Here is a 21,772-nt window from a genome sequence, read left to right on the forward strand (position 1 = left end):
TGCGCGTGTCTACAGGTAGCAGCGGCGGCGGCGGCGGCGGCGGCGGGGACCGGAGCAGGGGACGATCTGCAGCCACCTCCCCGCCTGTGATTTTTGGAGGCGATTGCTCACTTGGCTGGCGGATCTGTACCCTCAGGAGATCTTCTCATCCTCTCCATTTCCACGCGTCTTAGGCGTCTTCCAGTTGCAAGTGTGTGTTTGGGGTATTTTATTAATTTTTTTTTTCTTCTCCCTCTAAATCTTCTCGGGAATTCTGCGTATTGAAGCAGGTGGCTCCTGATCACAGAAATCTTTGGATGTATTTGGCTTGCCAAGTTTTTCTCTTCCCCGTCCCCTCCCTCTTCAGAGGCATCTGTGGTGCTTTTCTTTTTGGATTTATATGCAGAAAACGTCTATATGTTTATATACCGACCGCATAATATGTAAATACATACATGCGTGTCCAAGCGCTTGGTTTTCATCTCTCTTCCCGACAAAGCGGAATGTTTCGGAGCCGATGGATAACGAGAACAGTATTAACATTCTTTTGAGCCTGTTTTTTAACCAGGGGAGGGAGCGTGAAGGATTGTTTAACATTCGGCCATCGTTTGGCTGCACACTAAGCATCACGAAGTATTTATGGTTGCAGATCAGGTGCAAACGGGGCTTAGAAAGGTAAGGGAGCTTCCTGCGTCCGCCGACCTCCGGCGTTGGTCTGAATCCCGGGGATTGCCGAGAACTTCCTACTCCCGGCCTCTCCCTCCTCCTCCCCACCCCCTCCCCTGCCCTGCTCCCTCTCTTCTGTACGCGTAACCCCTTTCCAGTTCTGAGGGGTTGGGGGGCTGCGGGGTGGGTTGGGGTGGGGTGAAGGTTTAATCGTCTGGTAGAGTTTAAATGCTTCCGTCTCTTTTCCCCAGCCGAGTAACCGAGTTTCCCAGACCCCCTTTAGCTGTTTTAGGAAACCCATTTTGTCTTTTCGAAAAATACTGCTACCTAGATAGCTGTTTTAAGCATCTCGTGGTGCCCACCCTTCAGTTCTATCCTCTGACGAAAATAAAAGCAATTAAAAAATGATGAACTCTCATAAATTGGGTGGTATCTTTAGCACTGGGGTTCGTGGACCCTCCCAAACGCTTGTTTTCATTAAAAAACAATAACAGAAACAGAAAACAAAGCAATACCTCAGGAGGAGTCCGCGGTGGAGGAAATTCAGCTTCCGTTTTTGCACTAAGCCCATTCATTTTACTTGGAGGGTCCTTTACCGGAGTTGAACGCGATGGCGCGGAGTCTAGCGCAGGGAAAACTACACGACACTGAATTCCTTTTCAGATCCACCCTTGACACCATGACTCGTCCCTGTTTAACTCTCTGTTCAGGGGACGCGTTTTCAGACTCGACCTTTGGGGAGGGGTGGAAACTTGCCCTTATTTTTCCCTTCAGCCTCCTTCCCCCCGCGCGCCCCATCTCTCTCCCTGGCAGTTTGTAAATTGGCCGTTTTGCCCACCCCTGCTGGTGGGTGTTTTCTGCTCTTCCCCACTCCTGCCCCCTCTGTCCTCTCTTCATTGGCGCTTTCGGAGCAGATGCATCTTCTCTCTTCTTGGGCTCTCTCCCCCGCCTCTGCCCGCCCCCCGCCCCCCCCTACCCCGGCCCCCGCGCTCCCCACCTGCCCCGACTCTCCTCGCTCCTCCTCCCCGCCTCCCCGCGGCGTCCTGACCCTTCAATCCCGAGTCCCGGCCGGCGGGGCGGGGGGCGTCGTGTCAGTGCGCCGACGACCCGGCGGCCGACAACGCGCGGAGCCGGTGTGAGGAGACGCCGCAGGAAAAGCGAGCGGTAGTCGGGGGAGGAAAGGCCGGGAGAGCCCGTCCGAGCCGGACAGCGCGGAGAAAGGGGAGAAAGCGAGTGTGAGGCGCGCACGCTTCCCGAGCTCGGGCGGACCAGTGCAGTCGCCTCCAACGCCTTAGAGCGGCGCCCCAGTCACTGCAGCTTTTCAGCCTAGAGCTGTGCCCAGGGACCACAGAGACCGAGAGCCGGGAAATCGGCAGAGAGGTACTAAAGAAATGAGGAAAAGATTACGAAAGAGCGGGGAGGGTTTGCTGGCGAAATACGGAGGCTGAGCAGATGGAGGAACAATGCCGCCTCCAGAAGAAAACCCTCGCCAGGAGCCCTGGCGGAGCGCAGAGGAGCTGCCTTCAGCCTCCTGCTCTCCCCAGGCCTCCGGCTAGTCTAGGGGCTGGTTCCGCCTCTTAGTTTGACAGGGATAAGAAAGTTGCTCTTTCCCGCATTTCCTGAGAAGTGGTTTTCAGACCTGCGTGCTTCAAGTGGAGATGTCACTCCCTAGATCCCCCGCGACGGGCAGCTCATAGAGAATGCGTTATTGGGCAATAAACTCCCCCGGGAAGACGAGGTAGTCCCAGCATTTAAAAACGTTCTCCCCTGTCTCCTGACTGTCCAGCACGATGCTTTGTGAGTAGAAATGAAAAAAAACAAAAACAAAAACAAAAAACAACAAAAACAAAAACAAAACCACTTGCAGTGGATTTAAAATGATTTAGGGTGAGATTTTGAGTTGGGGATCATTTATTCCAGAGGAGGTTGTTAGTGGGTTGTGGAGATGAGGGAAATTGTGTGTCGAACATTCGGTTCATTTGTGATTATTCTAAATTACGAGCGGCTGGCCTCCCCAAAGGCATTCTACTCTTTCCTTTTCATTTCCAGGACCATAGCGATACGTGTAGGATTTAGGAAACAGGAATTCAGATAGCTAACCCTGTATCTGTTACTCTGCATTTTTATAGTACTTAATAGTTTCATTTTCCTTTTTTTAATACTGAAACTACAGTGGATTATTTTCGCTTAAATAGATTCTTATGCTGTGTATGAAAATGACAGGGTCATAATGCAGTCCTGAAAAATTAATTGTGCTTAATTAGAAATAGGATCATAGATACAAAAATACCACTAAGGAGAGGTGTGGGTACATGTGTTTGAGTGTAAAAGCTTTAAAATGTCTCGGCATTTCAATCAGCCGTTGCAACCTAGCAGCTTTTTAAATGAGCTCAGAAGCAAGGGCCAGGCAAATATTTAAAATATTAAATGTTAAGTACAAAAACATTAAGTTTGCTGTGCCCTTGGCAGAGAATGAATTTAAGGCTACCTGCACTGCTGAGTGATTGAGTGATTTACAGAGAAAGTGGAAGTTAATCATTACTCAGGCCTTCTGATTACATGGTTTGATTAAAATAAGTAACTGTTTTCTGTAAGCCTGCTATTCTACAGTTAGTCTTTCCAATCCTCTTAACATAAGCAGAAATTGAGGGAGTCAGTCTTTCAGCAGACTATCCTAGAGTTCCTGCATCGTGGGGTAAAGGAAAGAAAGCCTTGTTTAGCCCCCCTTCTTTCCACAGTCTCCCTCCCTTCACCCCCAGAGTACTTTCTGTCAATCTTATCTCTTACCACCATGGCGTTTCATTTGTGAAAATTCTCTTTTATGTCTAGGTATAACATTTTCAAATATAAATGTCCGAATTGTTTTGAAATTGACAGTGGAATATATACTCACAGAAAGTAGGCAGAGAGCTCAGTTTGCTGCAGGTAGAGTGCTCGAAGGTTTGATGACTCTTTGAAAGGCTGGTGACTTCCCTGACTTTTCTAGAGTCTCTTCCAACTCTGAACTTTTCATATTTTTTTCCACTTTATTATTTCCACATTATTATGCAGGGACTATATATTCCTTCAAATTTCCTTAAATTAGTTAAGATTTTTTTCTTAACAGGATAAATAAATAGCTATAACTAGAGAGTATAGATAGAAATCTAAGCTCTCTGAGTTAAAACATTTTTCTTCCTTACAAGTTTTAATGTTTTTGACAGCTTTCTGTGGGGTGATATTAATACAGATTTAGGTATGATTGACAAATGCCTCCCTGGGTTTCCATGTGTTGAAACAAATAATTTTGAACGTTTTTAGCAAAATATAGCCATCGTTTATTTCTAGAATCCCGTTCTATATTTTTGCACAAAGGAATTATTTTATGAATTACCTAACAAATACTACTTTGTAGTTTTTATAAGCAAAACACAATCAGAATTAGCAGGAAGATTTGAAAACACAACAGTTCAACAGTACACTTTTGTCACGTTATTAAAGTATTGTGAAGTTTGATGTCTGTTTCCATCTTACTAGATTATAAATAGGAAGATAGGATTCCTCAGTTATATTTGAATTGTTTTTAAATGAAATCACCCATGTGTAGTTCACCAAACTAATTCTTTTCCTAAAATGCAGGTCTTGCTGATATTTTGTTAACAATGACTAATACAGCTTGGATGGTAATGTCCTGGATGCAGATGGCTTTCAATTCTTTGTACAATTTACTGCCCCTTACTTTTTAGATTAAAATACCTTCCATCTAGAACTCCTCCCCACTTTTACTCTTTATTCCATTCTCAAGACTCTTACTTGTTATTTTCCCCAATACTACATGCCATTTTATGCTTCCTTCTGCCCCCCCACCCACCGCCCCGCCAACTGTAGGACAGAACATTTTATCTCCTTAGAGTGGTCTTTCCTCCACCATCCTGCTTCATTCCTGTATCCTTACTCTGAGCTCCTACAACACATTATTTCTCCATCAGGAGTAGGCCACCTTTTACACTTAGTGGTGCTTGGCTTCCTCAGTGGATAGTAAATTCCCAGAGATAAAATACCATGCCCGATTTATCACTTTATTCAGAATGTTTTGCCCCATGTCTGAGCATAAAGTAGACCATAAATGAATGATAAACGTATTATTTAGAAATACAGTTGGCTGTGAGGCAGCAGAAAACCTGGCTAACAGTGGTTTAAGCAGACAAGGGTTTATTTATCTCACATAATAAAGACTCAGGAAGAGAATTAGAGTTCTTTCTTCATCTTGGTACTTTTTTTGTTATGGTCATAAAATCTTGTTGTGCTTCTGACATCTTGTCTGCTTTTTAGGCCCAAAGAAAGATAGGGTCAGAATTTTTTAACTGGCACTATTGTCATTTGGGCCAGGTAAGTTTTTGTCTTTTGGGGGATTATCTTGTTCATTTTAGTATGTTTAGTAGTGTCTCTGGCTTCTACTCATGCCAGTAGCACACCCTACCTATCCAGTTATGATGAGAACTAAGAATATTTCAGACATTGCCAGATGCTTTCAGAAGTAAAATCTTGGACTGGCAATGATTCTTTGTACAAAGAGCAAGACAATTCCTTGTTTCCTTCTTTTTGCAATGGTAGTGAGGATCTGTTTGTTTTTTTGCTTATAAATGGTAGAAGACTCTCTGTGTGATTGTCTAAAAAGAAAAAGAAAGAAAGCAAGAAAGAAAAAGGAGAGGAAAAGGCCAAACAAGCCTTCTCCTTGAGCATTGTTTCTTTTTTTTTTTGTGAGGTGGACATTCTCCCTGTAGACTTCCCTTCTCATGTTACTGCCAGAACTGTGTCAGGTGGCTACTTCTAGGTACATGAGAGGTTGGAAAATACATTTTTAGTGTGGCATAGCACGACCTTGGAGAAGATCAGAATCTGAAAAAAGAAGGGGAAGTGGATTTGCAGTTAGAAACTAGAGGTGTTTAGCACTGCCACAGAATAAGTGAATATGTAAAATTCACCTAAAGATTTTAGGAAGGAGAAAAAGCAAAAAAAGGAAAGCAAACTCATAAAAGAGGGTAGATCTAATTTTTCACGTGCTAAATTTTAACAAAATGACTTGGATAATATTGTGCTTTTTCCCTCTAGTGATATTTTAGTTGGAAAATAACTGGGCAGAATGGAGGCATCTTGCTCTTCCTAAGGGGTGTGTGGTAAGTGTGTGTGTGTGTGTATAATGACACCTCATTTCCTTCAGTCTACTGAAGAAAGCAATAAAATTTGCTATTCTTATTTATAAATTAGGTAGTGGTCAATAATGAGAAGTGTTGTCAAAGAAGACAAAAATGCACATCTAGTGTTTTAATACTCCTTTCTAATGTTTGTATTTATAAAGCACATGCTAGTGATGGCATTAGGTAAAATAATGATTTCTTGTACAGATGTGTTAGCATGGACCATAGTAACTTTAAATTAGATTGCTCAAGGGACACCTGGGCGGCCCAGTTGGTTAAGCATCTGTCCTGATTTTGGCTCAGGTCATGATCTCAGGATTATGAGATCCAGCCCTGTGTCAGGCCCTGTGCTCAGCAAGGAGTCTGCTTGAGATTTTCATCCTCTCCCTCTGCTCCTCCCCCTGCTTGCTCGTATGTGTGCACTGCCGCTAAAATAAATTAACAGTGGATGTGAGGGCGATCTTACTGTGACATCTGTCACCCCATTGATCACCAGGGTTGATTTGGTTGATCTGGCTGGCTAGGCGGGTGTTCCCTTCCTCCCTCACCGCTCCATGTGTGTCCCTCTCAAAGCTGGGCACTGGGTCAAAGAGGACGACCTTCTCCAAAAGAGGGGAGGACTATTCTTTGGTCAAGGGTACACAAGTAGCTGGGTCCCCTGCTAGAACCTCCAAACAAGCTCTCAGGGTCCATTTGTAGAAGAACATAGGGTAGTCACGGTTCCGGGACTCCAGACACATCCAAATGAGGCGCTGCATGTGGCAGTCTGCCTTCATAAAAAAAAAAACAAAAAGTAAAATAAATAAACGAATCTTTACGAATTAGATTACTCACTGTGGTAGAGAAGTACTACTGGATGTCATTATAGAGAAGAAGTCTATCTTACAAAGATATATCAACATTGCTGTGATGGCCAGTAATCTTGCCGATTGATTATATTTTTTTCCTGCTTCTTACCTTTGTCATTCATTCTCTATGATTCTGTCAAGTGCCAACTTTTGCTCAGATGTTTGTAGAATATAGAAATATAAAATATGGTGTCCGTTAAGAAACTTTTGCCCTCAAGTAACAATACTTTTAAGGCTTTAACAGTAGTGACTTGTTTCTCATAAAAACAGAGATTCTAGAGGTATGTTGGTCCAGGGTTAGCTAACTCAGGAGTTCAAAGATGTCAGGGCTGGAAGACAACCTTGCCAGTATTCTCTTGGCTTTCTATCTTGGAAAGAAGATAAACAATATAGTTACCACAGAGCCAAATATTCCCAGTCAAAACAAAGAGTGTCAGTCTTCTTATGGAAATGAGAAGAAAAAGTTTTCTAGAAGGTTTCAGTAGACTTCCTTTTATGCCTGATTGACTAAAACTGTGACACATCCCACTCTTAAATGAATCGTTGGCAAAGAGATAATGTATTACATAATCGATATGGTCCTTCCCCTAGGGCTGGAGAAGAGGTCTTCTTTCCCTATGGATATGGCAAAGTCATAGTTAAAATCAGAGCTTTTGTTAATTGGGAGGAAGGAAGCAATAGCTGTAACCTAGGGTACCTATTAGGGTGTCCCATACACATCATGTTCTGTCTTAAGTTTCTTATAAAATGAAAGGTCTATATTAGAAAACATATACACACATTAAATAGTCTTTGAATCCATGGACATACATGTCAGGCTGCATGTTTCTGATACAGAATGATTCCTTTCATGATGTTCCAGAGATTTAAGAGAAAAATACTACCTGGAGAATCAGAAAAATGTAGGAATGGGCCTTGGGTAGAAGAATTACAAACACTAATTTATGCTACATTACATGTCCAGATCCTAAACCCTTCCTTCTCAACTTATACCTATATTATATAAAATAACCATAGTTAAACTGGAACATTTCCTCTTTACTGAATAGATTATTTGTGTTTGTCGCATGATCTTATAATCCAGGAATAATGTGAGAAATGACTGAACTCTTTTTGCCAGTTACACTCTTGAAAGACTTGATATTAGTTATGCCCAAATTAAAATGACCTCACTGCTTTTGATAACTGTTTACTTGGAGGGCCTAGGGAGGGTTTTCAGTTCACATGCCAGTGAGTGTCTCTCTCATTGAACATTATGATTCTTTTTTTTTTTTTTTTTAAACAAGGAAAGCTTTATTTTCGTTCTTTTGTCTGACTTCATGGAAGCACAGAGCCAATTTTGTGTTCAAGTGAAAAGGGGTTCTTAACTATCTCCTTTTACCCTGCCTCATTATTTGAATTTATGTTTTTAACTTAAGCTTTGCTCTAAGATTTTATTGTATTTGGGGTTTTTTTAATCATAAATAATTTGTGCTTCGAATTGTTTCTGGAAGGAGGAAGAATATATAAGTATATATGCATGTACAAACATGCTGTCTTGCATCACTCAATAAATGTCTTGTTCCTGAATGAATATATGTTCAGAAATTAGGCAATATTGTGTGCAATAAACTGCTGAATTATGCCCCCATTAACACATGCAATAGGATTTTAGGAAAAGGAGATACCAGGAGTGTTTGAATCATTTTGATAGAGATAAACATTGTAGTTCACAGATTGACAGTAAACTAAGGCAGGGAAGGTGGAAAAAGTATAATTAAGCTGAATTCATTACACATATTTTACTTTGTGATCAGATAGAAATTGTTTTTCAACTTTTTTCCTCCTCTGTAGCCTAAGAATTTTTATAACCTCCTTCCCACCCAATAACTTCCTCCCCAATATAAATGGACAAATAAGCTTTAATACCAAAGCCACCATGTAGAACAACCGTGAGCTAGCAAAGAATGGATTTGATCTGTCTTTGTTTCAAAGCAAACTTCCTGATGGACATTGGGTCATGGTTAACCATGAGCATTTTATAATGCATTTCCAGCTTCTCATCTTTCTGTGGCCAGTGCTCTATTTTTGGGCTCCATGCCCGAAGCCCTTTCACCACTGCACCCACCACTGATCTGGGCTGCTCACCTCGAGGGGAACGAATATTTGAATCAAACTTAAAATGATAATTAATAACTCCATCTGTGTTTAGGGTCAGAAACAGATGCTTCTCCTTTTTATTTTAATAGAAGGTATGTTTGAAAGTGAAAACGTAGTGAAATTTGGTGTTAAGTAGACCCACGTTTTAGTGGGCACTCTTTTATCAAGTGAAGACCACTGGGAGAGCATGTTTTCTAAATAAACATTTTGTCTGTCTAACCTTCTCTCCTCTAGACCTGGGCATTATCTCAGCCTTCGACATCCACTGTGAAATAATTTTGGTTCACAGCATTGACCCAAGATATTGCAAGTTCCTAAAGCTTCTCTCAGGGAATAAAATGGTTAACTATATGCCAAATACACCATGTTTCATCAAAAGTAAGGAACAACTGGTTACAGGGCAGAGCCTTATTTTATGTACTTTACTTATTTTATGTACACCTTTGCAACCTAGACTTAACTAGATGTATATTTTTATACTCTATCAATCTCGTACATATATAAAAAGTGTAATAGTAATAAATACATTGGTTTAAGAATGCAAAAAACTTTGTTCTATTTAGATTCTCGCTCTTCTGAATCATTTTTTTCTGACTCAGAGCCATCAATATCCATGTTTTTCCTGACAGTAGTCTCTGTGTGTTGGTGATATGTCATTTTTTCAGAGTGCTCCATGATTGTGTTCAGCATTTCATTCCAAGCAACTGAAACCTTCTGAAAGGTTTGATGCTGGTGTTTTGTTGATATTACTGGAAGGTGACAATTGAGAATTTTCAGATGACCATCTTATATTTCTTTCTTAAATTGTCTGGAAATGTCAGGAACATGGTTGTCTGGTTATGGCAAGAGGAACACAACGAATTTTTACATACAAAAGTCAATGGCAGGGGTGCCTGGGTGGCTTGGTGGGTTAAGCCGCTGCCTTCGGCTCGGATCATGATCTTAGGGTCCTGGGATCGAGTGCCGCATCGGGTTCTCTGATCAGCAGAGAGCCTGCTTCCCTCTCACTCTCTCTGCCTGCCTCTCTGCCTACTTGTGATCTCTCTCTGTCAAATAAATAAATAAAATCTTAAAAAAAAAAAAAGTCAATGGCAGCTATGCCTCCACTACTGCTTGGCTGTAGGAATTATAAAATACATCCTGATTTCAAAGATGTTAAAGGTTAAAAAAAAAATGTGTCAAAATCAATGAAATGTGGCAAGTTTAATGATACATGTGTCCTCATTTGTTAAGCGAGCTAATGCAGTAATGATTATTAATTAACCAACTATTTAATTAATCTCTAAACATTTGGATATGAGAGATTGCTACATAATTCTTAGACAGTATGATTAGAATCTAATTCTGTCCCTTCTTATTCTCCACTTTGTAACCTATAAGACATAGCTGGTCTTCCAAATAGGTAATGGTAGCATGAAGAAGCACAAGACTAGGAATCCAGGGACCTGTGTTTATAGAGGAGATTCTTCTAATAACTATCCCTTCCTATAATTCATTTAATCTCTCTGGGCCTCAGATTCCATGTTTAAAATGTACAGTTAGACTAATTGAAGTTAAATGTGTCTTTTGGCTCTTAGAACTGTTTGGGGTAAAGATAATCAGTAATGAAGAATGTTCGTAATACTATTATATATTTAAGCTGGTATTGTGTAAACATGTAATGATAGGTGTTATTTTAAACTATAATATATATATTAGATATTGTGTAACTTTAAGATTTATTGCATAGCTTTAAGAGTTTATGGTTTTGGGGGGTTTACCCCTGCATATCTTATTTGTTCTCTGAAACAGCTGTAAGCAGTGCAGAGGGTACAGTAGAGCAGTGAGGATTTAGGACCCTTCTCAAATATACTGGATGAGAAAGATTACTGAATAAATTAAAGCCAAATCAAGAATGCAAAAGTGGGATGAGGCAAGGAGAAAATGCATTTTCCATCAGGAACAAAGAAAACTTAAGCAAGGAATTAACTATCACTATATATAAATGTTCTGCTTAAAAAGAGAGTCATCAGTAAAAAGCAAGAGAAAATTGGCAGGTAAAAATGAAGTTTCCTTTTTTTGTTTTATCATTACTCAACTACATACCACTGATTAAAAAATATGAATAAAAGGAAGAGGAGTCTTGGGTTACATCAGTCAGATGCTACTATTTGTGGATATATCTTGACAGTTCTTACTGTGCAGTTCCACAGACAACAGTGTTTCTTCTCTGTATTGTATTTGAAAATTGCCACTGCTCTTAAGTGGCCAGAAAGCTGGGTACTTACTTTCTGATGAATAACAAGCTCTCCAGAGGTATGTCACTCTGCTTTCTCTCATTGTAGTATAGTCACCACAAAGAAAACACCATTGCCTCTCACCTACCTATTTTGCCATAAAAGTGAGGTTTTTAGAACATGAAGAAAACCTTTTCTTTTGACTAGAATTCTCTAAGCTAGCTCCTCTTTAATATAATTAAAGTATAGAATGCATAGCATTGCTGCAAGTAAGTAGATTTTTATTGAATTTAATTAAATTATTTTAATTCTCTTTTTAGGCTGCTTTGTATATTAGAAAAATATCCAAGGGCGCCTGGGTGGCTCAGTGGGTTTAGCATCTAACTCTTGGTTTCAGCTCAGGTTGTGATCTTGGTGTCCTGGGATCCAGTTCTGCCTCAGACTCCCGGCTCAGTGGGGAGTCTGTCTGAGATTCTCTCTCTCCCTCTGCCCCTCCCCCAGCCCATTTTCTATCTCTCTCTAAAATAAATAAATGAATCTTTAAAGAAAAGAAAATTATTCATGATACTAGCATTTAAGACAGAGAATATGGTTTAATGGTTTAGAATCTTAGATCATTAAATAGGGTTTTGAGATTATATTCACATTGCCATCACTGTTTTATGACTGAAGGGGAAAATCATAATTTTTGACCCTAGATAATATGTAAAATATGTTGTAAAAAGGAATAATTCCTTTTTAAAATATTTAAATAAATATCCAGGGGTGCCTGGGTGGCTCAGTGGGTTAAAGCCTTTGTCTTCGGCTCGGGTCATGATCCCAGGGTCCTGGGATCGAGCCCTGCATTGGGCTCTCTGCTTAGCAGGGAGCCTGTTTCCTCCTCTCTCTCTCTGCCTGCCTCTCTGCCTACTTGTGATCTCTCTGTCAAATAAATAAACAAAATCTTAAAAAAAAAAAAATATTCGATAGTATTTCCATTGGAGAGGTTGAAAGGGCCAAAATGTTTTTTTTGACAACGATAGGGCAGCCTCCTCACTTTGCAAGTGACAAAGTAGGCCAGGATAAGAAATGTCTTGCTAGGCTTATACAATGCTTGAATTTGGACCCAAACATCCCAGTCCTCATGTAATGCCTTGATGCATCAAATTTACACACAGGACACTGATACATATATCAACATTATATATAATTTTTTCTGTGATTATAGAATTATTAGTTTAGATATCCAGGGAGATAATTGACAGAAGCTATAAAGAAGGGTGTTTTAGTGAAAAAGAGATAAGGATATGAACACATGGAGAAAGCATTGCTTGAAGAAAAGCAATAAAAATTAAGAATAGGACATGTAGCAGAGGTTATTGATCATTTAAGAATTTTTCAAAAGTAAAATAAATAAGTAAATAAGACAATCCACATTAAAAAGTACTATTATAGAAAAGAAAGGTATTTACTGAGAAGATACATCTTAATCTGTGCTTAGTATTTTGACTTAGGACTTCTGCAAATCAGAAATGTCAATTATATATTTACCCTGAGAGGAGCAGTTTCTCAGAAAAATAGGTTCATATTATTCACATAAGAAGAAACTCAGTTTTATCAGAGAGTAAATTAAATGATTTGAAATGGAAACTATAACGTTCTGAGTATATGTCTATTAATATAACTGATTAATACTAAATCAATTTGAGGTCATGATTGATTATCATTAAGCAAGGAGATTCTTTTTTCCATAGCCTGCCCAGAAACTATTTCCTAACCTGGGCTGCCTTTACCCAAAACATACTAGGAATGCTCTGCCGTCCAAAACATCTTTCCTCTCCACTATAGTGCTCTAGTCAGTCCTTTCAGAACTGCTGATTACAGGACATTTATAATGAAAATGTCCCATTTGCTTAAGGGATAGAGGCTCTAGTTGGTGCTAACTTGTCCTTTAACACCTAGTGATCATCCTCATCATTACTTAAAAAATTTTAACATTTCTATGGCCTAAGAAGTGCAAATTCAAGCTAGATATATTCCTCTGTTTCTACTAAATTGAACATGAAATCAACATGTCCCTCCCAACTCTTGAATCCACTTTTTATAAAAACTGCAGCTCATTTTGGGAAGCAGTGCCTGGAATAACCAGTACCTGGAGAACAGAGAGTGAATCAGAAGAGCACGAGCATATTTTCTATAGAACTCTATAAACATGGCCATAATTTCTCATGAATCAGTGCATTTTGACTCCGCTAGTCAGAAATACACTGGGAATAGTCCCAGTATTCAGTGTAGAATGTCATTCCCTCATCCATCTGTCTTCTCTAGAACTCCAGAGGAGCATGAGGCCTCCTAGGACCACGTCTCATGCAAGCCTGAAAGGAACAAGAGAGTAAGGTGATGCTACTATCGGGCAGAAAGAAGGCCTAGTCACTGGCATAGAATCATTTATCAGGAAGATACAGACAGTATAAAGGATATCTTTACGTTTGCAATATCCTTTAAATCTGCTACACTCAAGCTTGCAAAACAGTTATATATATGTGTGTGTATATATATACACAATATGTTTACATATATAATTTATTTTATATTTATTTATATGAATATGTTTGTCTGCATTTTTCACTTCCCCATGCAATGCTCAAGCTAACATAAATGAAATGTAAAACAGAAAGGTATTGATGGGGAAGATCAGGAATATTAGTTTAAACCAGGACCATTGCCAATGAGATGAAGCCTTGGTTCGTGCCAATTGCTTACCAGAAGGATGCTTTAGAGTCCCATAGGGAAGACCAGAAACAATCCCTGGAGAGGGTGGGGGGATCGAGAAACTGTGTTGTGAGAAACAAAACCAAAACAAACAGATTTGTTCTGCCTCACTCTTTAGCCCAAAAGGTGATTTTGTTGCTAAGATAACATTAAAATGTGTGATTCTGTGTAGTCTTCAAGTTTTCTTTGATTTTTATGTATCTGTCCTATAGGGTTGATAATGCCAGCCTCCTAGGGCTTTGTGGGATTAAATGAAGTAATGTATTTAGTACCTTTCCTTGGCACATTAAAAATGTCTCAGAGTGTTCTTGTTACCATGATAACCCTCTGCACATGTACACAAACCCATTCTCTGCTCACTCAATAATAACAGTTTATTCCACACTCTCTATATGCCACGTGGTGCTAGGCACAGTGAAGAAGGCAAAGATAAGGCAAGACTTGTCTCAAAGATCCTGGGGATACTTGTTTTTCTCCCCTCTGCTCCTTACCCCTAGCTTTTGAAATTAAGGTATAGAATGCTCTACATTTCTGTTTTGGCTAATGGAAAGAAGGATAAAGCATTTAGAAATGGTGAAATTGGCAGCTTTAAAAAAATTCAAGGACTCTATCAGCATTAGAATGTGAAAACATTTGAGTCATAGGCCTGCTAGGGAGTGAGTATTTAATAGGCGCCTTTGTAAAATCTCCCAACTAAGCTGTATCATTTTCTATACATGCTTAAATCTCTTAATTACAAAGCAACTTTAATTATACATAAAGTATGCCTCTTCAATCATGTTTTAATCACACATGAAAAAAATTAAATTTATACCAAAGTTATATTCTGCCTTCCAATTCTGATTTTTAAACTCTGGCATATTCCGAACCAAAAAATTGCATTAAGCTAATGTTTATGCTTGCACATAATCCCACACTTTCAAGGCAACACTTAAAATATTCAGAAGAGCTTCATAAGAGGGAGTAGTTTAATTCTGTTGTTGACTCAGAGCCATTGTTCTTCACAGTTACAGCTCCGCTGGCATAGGCTACATATGGTCACTTGTTTTCTCAGTGTACAGAGTGATAATGCATTAACATTCTGGCTGGCGGTAGGGGATACGCTGTGTTTTAGAGAAATAGATCAGGGAGGATGCGCTGCCTCCCGGGCAGAAAGGAGGACAAGACCGACAGGGGAGAGCCTGCAGAGTCCCTTAAATAATCTCTGTGGCTCTAACTGGTGACTGACCCAGGAGCCTAGATTTCAAACACTGCTGTCTTTGGGCAGGACTACATACTGGCAAGAGTGGTCATTGGAGACAACTGTGGATCCCAGCCACAGAAGGGGATTTTGCCTGCTGCTTCTCCAAGGCCATTCAGAAATGCTGTTCTGGAGCCTTTGGTTGCCTCTTGCAACACATGTTTTATGACTTCACATTTGCTCTAATCACTGCTATGCAGGCCATAGGTTAAAGTGAAGTTTGGGGCTGGTAACTGATGGACTCAGAGGTCCATTAGAAGTACTTAAATAGCTTCTTAGCGCATTATTTAAGTAGTTTCTTAGGGACTTTGGCCAGGGTTTTAGTGAATATGACTTTTCTTTTACCTTTTACAGTTTCCTTGGGCATATATGAAATGAAGAAAAAAGGCCAAGGAAGATATTGTATCTATTCTTGTATCATGAAAGATGTCACCTTTCATCTAATTTTATTCCAAGTGGAATTGTATCCCAAGAGACATTTCTAGTAATGCAGGCCCTGAGGGATTCTCCTTACCTTTCCCAGCTAATCTGCTTTACATCTATGATGGTGAATAAAACAAAACAAAACAAAACAAAACAACTAATACTAGTAGCAGCACCAGAGGGAGCCACTTACACAGCTTTTCCGCAAAGCTAACAATAAGGGTTGAAATGCAGCAATATTAAGATTTTTATTGTGTTTTCTAAAAAAGAACGGCAGAGAAGTTGATGATATGTAAAATCTGTTAGCAACAATTCCAAATTATGGGACTAGTAGCAACCACTTCATTTCTCCCACTAGAAATATTTGTGGATGGTAATTGCCTGGCTGCAATCCAGAAAGTAAATCATATTTCAAAATGTAAAATTGTGTTTGGAGCAAGAGGTATTTTCTCTGATCCTGTCATTGTCCCTTTGCAGAATACTATTAGCAAGTTTGTGTGTTTGAAACTTATGCCAGTTTATTGTTTTTGTAATGTAAATGATGCTACCAAAAATAAAAATGAATAAAACTCTTTAGATGTATGTGCCAGTGCTCAAACACATTCTCTCTTTCCCTTCTCTCTGTCTCTGTTACACACACACATGCACACACACACTTACGTAATCACACTAGTATTGTGCAGAGCAGTAGAAAAAACATTGCTGTAGAGACATGAGGTAAGCTTGTCTTTAGATCCCCTTGCAGGAAAGAGAAAATCAGTAACACCTATAGAAAATAGGCACATGTCTTCGTTAGCACACTGGCCTTTTTCGTGAAGGAGCAGTCAAATGCATAGAATCCTAGGGATACTCTCCTAATTACCACTCCCACAGAATATTTCAGGGAAATGTATTGATTCCAACTGTCTGTTTTTGGAAGGGAGGTTTCTAGGTCTTCAGTTGTTTTATCTTCACTAGTTCTATCTTAAATCATAAAAACATTGGAAAGGCCATATTGCTATAGTTCCTTAAACAAAAGGGCTTTATTCTTAATATTCTTCAGTCTCCTAGCTGTGATAGAATCAGGTAAAACTCATGATACACAATCACGAGAAAGAATGTTCTGTAAAATAAAATGATCTCCACTGGCTCATGTAATGGCACTTCATTGACCTGATTACAATAAAGTCTGCAGTGCATAATGTTGGCAAAGAATGCTTTTTTAGGTTCCTGTCCATGTAACAGTCGTTCTCTTCCAGAAACTACTTGATTATTTGTGGTTTGTGCTACAGATGGGAAGGAGAAAATGAGAGTGAAGATTGGTTGCGCTTGACTCAGGCAGTATTTATCTTTCTTTCTTTATAACAGTCCTTCATTCTTTTCCTGCATTGCCACCCAGCCAAACTGCTCCCCTGACAAACTGCCTGTATCTAATCTATTTGTGAGAAAAGTGGTTGTGGGAGGGGAGTAAGGGGCATGCAGAGTAACTGACCAAATGTCCTGCCTATGGGACTTCAGGTATACAAATATGCCTCATGAGGCAAAGGAGCATATATTGTTTATTTTTTGGTTGTTTTATCTATCTTTCTTTCTGTCAATTTATTCCTCCATCCATGCATCTGTTTTAGATTTTTCAAATAGTACTTCTCAGTGCAGAAAGAGGTTACCAATACTGAGAACGGGATCCACAGGAATTTTGCCAACTGCTAGGAGTCTGGCACGCATTGATTGGCACTTCCTCAGGGAGCCCTGGTCCCCAGATATCTAGAGAAGTGCTGTGTGGGACAGTGGGTCAATTGGGAGCTCTGTACTTAAAAGATATCAGTCGATCTGCCCACCCCATGGGCAAGAAGATAGAAAAATACCTGTTCTCTCAGGGAAGAAGATGAGGGAGGAGGCAGTAGTGGTAGTTGGTAGTGGTGTAACAGGCCACCATCAAAGGCATGAAGGGGTCCACGTGAGCTTTGCACAGAGAAGGTGTCCCCCAAGTGCCTCAGTGGCATATCCATACTTCGTTTGCATTGGGATTTGACAGAGGAGAGGGGCAGTAGGACCCGAAATGGTTATTCTCATGCTGTTGGCCCCAAGCTGTGTCTGGCAGCAACATCATAGCCCTATCACTGGCTTAAGTGCCTGAAGATTGACTTGAGTGTGAGAAAAGACATGTATATGCTACTCGTCTTAGTTCATTTGGGCGGCTGTAACAAAAATACCACAGAGGGGGCAACCGAAACAACATATTTTTTCCCTCATACTTCTGGAGGCTGTGAGCCCAAAATCAAGCTATTAGCAGATTTGGTGTCTGGGGAGAGCCTACTTCCTGGTTCATAGACAGCCATCTTCTTCTGTGTCCTTACGTGACAGAAAGAGGGCGAGACCTCTCTGTGGTCTCTTGAAGAAAGGCACTAATTTCATTCATGAGGGCTCCACCCTCTTGACCTAATCGCCTCACAGTTTTCCACTTCCAAATATCATCACATTAGGGATTAGGTTTCAACATATGAATTGGGGTGGGAGACCCACAAATATTCAGTCTTTAGGAGTACTCTTATTGGTAGTACTGAAGAAGCTAGGGAAGGGCAGGGGACAGGATAAGTAGAAGGTCTAGTCCCCTGCCCAGGAATGATTAAGTGGGTATACTTCGATTGGAGTAGAATAGGAGCAATCCCCAGGCAGCTAGGACACCAGTGAATTTAAGGACATCAGTGGTCCTTTCTTTGTTATCTTCCCAGAATTACCACTAAATTTTGGGTAGCAGAAGACACACGGGGGCTTCGTTTGCCACCTCAAAGGAAATCAGAACCTTCTGATAAGAAATTAGAAGAGCATTGTGTATTGTGTAACTTCTCCATGATTAGTTCTCTCTTCCCCTCTTTATTTTCCTATTGTGATTAAGAGTAAAATCCTTGAAGGGAAAAAGACCTGAACATTTGTGTCTTTAGGGGGAACAAGGAAGGAAGATTTAGGGAGCAACATCTCACATTGAAGTCAGAGTAGTTGAAGCAGGACCACAAAAAGTGAAATGAACGGTGTTGAGAAGGCTGAAGGTGTAGGACCTGAAAAGATAAACAATGAGAATCAGTTGGCTGTGGGAATGGATCCAGGGACAGAGCAGTGGAGAGGCCCTAAGCCCAGCATGTAAAAAGCTCTACCAAAAAGTCCACCTGGAACCCCTAAAAAAGAAATTGAAATAAGATCTCAAGGTGCAGAAGAAGAGCAGGGGCACAGAAGGAGGAAACTGCAAAGTGAACAAAACTTTTCCTTGGTCTTTGATTCGATGTTTATCAAGCAAAGTCAGAACATTTGGAGCACCTTGAGAACCACATTTGTTTTTCAAGCTAATTGCGATTAAATGGTGATTTCAAATACTTAGATTTAACGTTCTCCAAATAATTAGAATAACTCAATGGTGTATGGTTAAATTCTGGACCTTCAAGCAGTGCTTTCAGTGAAACCTCTTTTGTCAACTGCAAAATAGGCAAATTTATAGCTCCCTATTATACAGGGATTGCGATTTAAATCTAAGGAGATGGCAGCGGTGGGAGGGGTGATTATTTAAGGCCATTGGCAGGCATTATATCTCTTTCTCTGATTCTTATGTTTTTTTAGTCTTCAACAAGTAATTTAGCAGTATGAAGACAAATCTTGCTTGTTTCTGGAAGAAGGATGAAAAAGAACTTGATGTGGGGGATAGTACACAGGACTTGAAGTTGAATGATGTACATATAAATTCTTACTTTGTCATGTATTCAGTTGACGATTGGTGGAAGCTGCTTAACCTGGGTCAGTCTCAGTGTTTTTACTTATAAAATGGGAAAGACAGCAAAACTTGCCTGTTTCATAGCATAGTTGAATCAAATAAGTTAGAGTTGGAATCTGAAGAGGGATTTTATGTACTATAAAGTTCTATATGAAAATAGGGTGCTGTTGAATATGGCAGAGCAGAAGGGACCACCGTCCTATAGAGGAATCAAGAAGTGGAGGGAGTCAGAGCAGAGGTCTTTCAGTAAGTGGAGCCCATTATATGAGTCCCACCGTCCTATAGAGGAATCAAGAAGTGGAGGGAGTCAGAGCAGAGGTCTTTCAGTAAGTGGAGCCCATTATATGAGTCCCAGCTTTACCATCAAATTATTTAGCCTCTCTATGCCTCGGTTTCCTTATTTATAAAGGAAGATAAGGATAGCTCTTCGTTTGGGTATACTGGAAAGTAATGAATAGTAAAGGAGAATGTACTTACAGTGCTTGGTACAGAATCTGACACATGAGGGTGCATAAATAAAATAAATATTAGCTATTACTAGGTGTGATTTTTGCGGTTGATGCTACTGAATTTACTTATCTTAGAAATAATAAACCCATGAACTTCACAGAAGGGAATCCAGTAGTCCAAGCACTGTATTTTATAACACATTCACATCAACTTATCTAAGAAACTTATCTAATTTATTTAGGTTTGAAATATTGAAAGACAAAAATCTGTATATTTTACAGCTAATGATGTATAAGAAGTACATTATTATTATTATTTTTTCAATTGGGTGATTTGGTTTCCCAGAATTTAGCATTGCATTGTTGGGGTCTATCTATTATCTATCTAGTTTGGTGGATTGCTGCAGCCTTTAGCCCTCATCTCTTGTGTCACATGGTCATGAGGAAGGTGAATGCACATCTGTTTGACCATAATGAGGGAATCCTGAGAGCACCTCTTCTCCATGCTATGGCCCCAACCATGTTTACTAACGCTGTGAAGCAACAAAATCCAGTAGTTCACAGATGCTTTACAGAAGAGAAGGGCAAGGAGTGTTTCTTTTTTCTCTTTGTATTTCTACTTCTACTCTCTGCTATTATCTACTTTTAATTTTTCTTTTGTCTTTTTCTTTTCTTTTCTCTACTTGGCCCTGTCCACATTTTGCCCATCCTTTCTCTTTTTTCCTTTATTATTAGCATAGATAATTTTCTTTCAAGGACCGTTGTAAGTATTATTGATACAATTTGAATACCTATAATTGTTTGCCAGTTAATTTTTTTTTTACTTATGGCTGCTCATGACTCTGACAGGTTTGCAAGCAAATACTTAGAAGTGTAATGAATGCAAAATTTGTTTTTTTACCCTGATCTTTGTTGACTGCTCCTAATTCCCAGCCTCCAGGGTTATTTCCCAAAGCTAATGTAAGTGGAGCAGTAGCTAGAGCTATAGCTAATAGTAAAATCCCACCTTACTCTCTGACAGTGCAAGGTCATGTTCATAAAGAGCTCTAGAATTTGGGGATACCACAAGTTAGGGATAACTTGACTTTTGGTTGGCTTCTGAGGCCGCATTCTTATTTTGCTCTTCTCAGTTGGTGAATGGATATCTGCTGGGTTCCTTGTAAGTAGATACTTTGACAGGGCATGTGCCCCTGGGTCTTACCTGACAGACTGAGGTCCCACTACCTGCTCTCAGCACTCCTTCAAGCTAACTCTTCATCTTTGTGATGATACACACTTCAAACTTTCCTGTTACCACGTCTGCCCTAGCACTGGATATTTTATTGGCTTTGATTCCTTCCCAGCTCTGTGCCATGCCCAAGGCTGCACTCCCAAATGTCACTCTGAGCTTTTGCAGCCCATTGTCATCTGTTTCTGTCCCTCTATCCAGGCTCCATGAAAGGGAGGCATTGTGGTCCAAATGTTTGTGTCTCCCCACCCCCACATTTGTATGTCAAAATCCCAGTGTGATGGTATTAGGGAATGGGTTCTTTGGGAAATGACTAGGTCATGAATGTGGACCCCCCAGGAATGGGAGTAGTGACTTTATGAGTCCCCAGAGAGCTCCCTTGCACCTTCCTCCAGGTGAGGATACAAGGAGAAGTCTGTGACGAGGAAGAGGGCCCTCACCGAATCAATCTGGCACACTGATTTCAGATTTCCAGCCTCCAGACTGAGAAATTTCTGTTGTTTTTAAACTACCCAGTCTGTGGTATTTTGTTATAATAGCCTGAATAGACTAAGACAGGAGGACTTGTGGGTTTTTGCTCTGTATTCCAAGTATCAAGCAGATTGAGAGCTTAGCCCTCGTGGGTTCTCAGTAAATGTTTGAAAGACTGTTGGACCACTCCGATGCCTCCCCCACTGGTTTGTTGCCATGCCACCGGAAGACTTTTTTCAACCTCTGCTGGTGGGTTTGCATAGACAGGGTAGTAAATGTGGTGTTTGATAAGTGCAGGTGATGGTAAGTGATAATGTGACAGGGAGGGGCACCTGAATTCAGTCTCTAAAGAAGAGTAGGAGTTTAACAGTTATTGGGGTCCTGGAATGGGATATTAAGATAAGTAAAAGCATGGCTATATCTAGATCTGTATGTAGTATGGTAGG

At 40.1% G+C, this 21,772-nt stretch overlaps 1 protein-coding gene across 3 annotated transcripts in view; it reads left to right on the forward strand.

Annotated features, from left to right (window-relative positions):
* The window catches only part of NLGN1 (neuroligin 1), an 827,691-nt gene continuing 805,919 nt past the window's right edge, over positions 1-21,772 (forward strand). The window contains exon 1 of one of the 3 annotated variants that reach the window (XM_013058327.2): positions 1-654. The gene's annotated coding sequence lies outside the window, so the exon portion shown is untranslated. Of the gene's footprint in view, positions 655-1,640; positions 2,026-21,772 lie in introns of those variants that run through there. The other 2 variants (XM_045088638.1, XM_013058328.2) reach the window with 2 other exon arrangements.

This window comes from Mustela putorius, unplaced genomic scaffold, assembly GCF_011764305.1.
Source record: "Mustela putorius furo isolate JIRA1106 unplaced genomic scaffold, ASM1176430v1.1 tig00003834_pilon_pilon_pilon, whole genome shotgun sequence".
In the NCBI taxonomy this organism is placed as follows: Eukaryota; Metazoa; Chordata; class Mammalia; order Carnivora; family Mustelidae; genus Mustela; species Mustela putorius.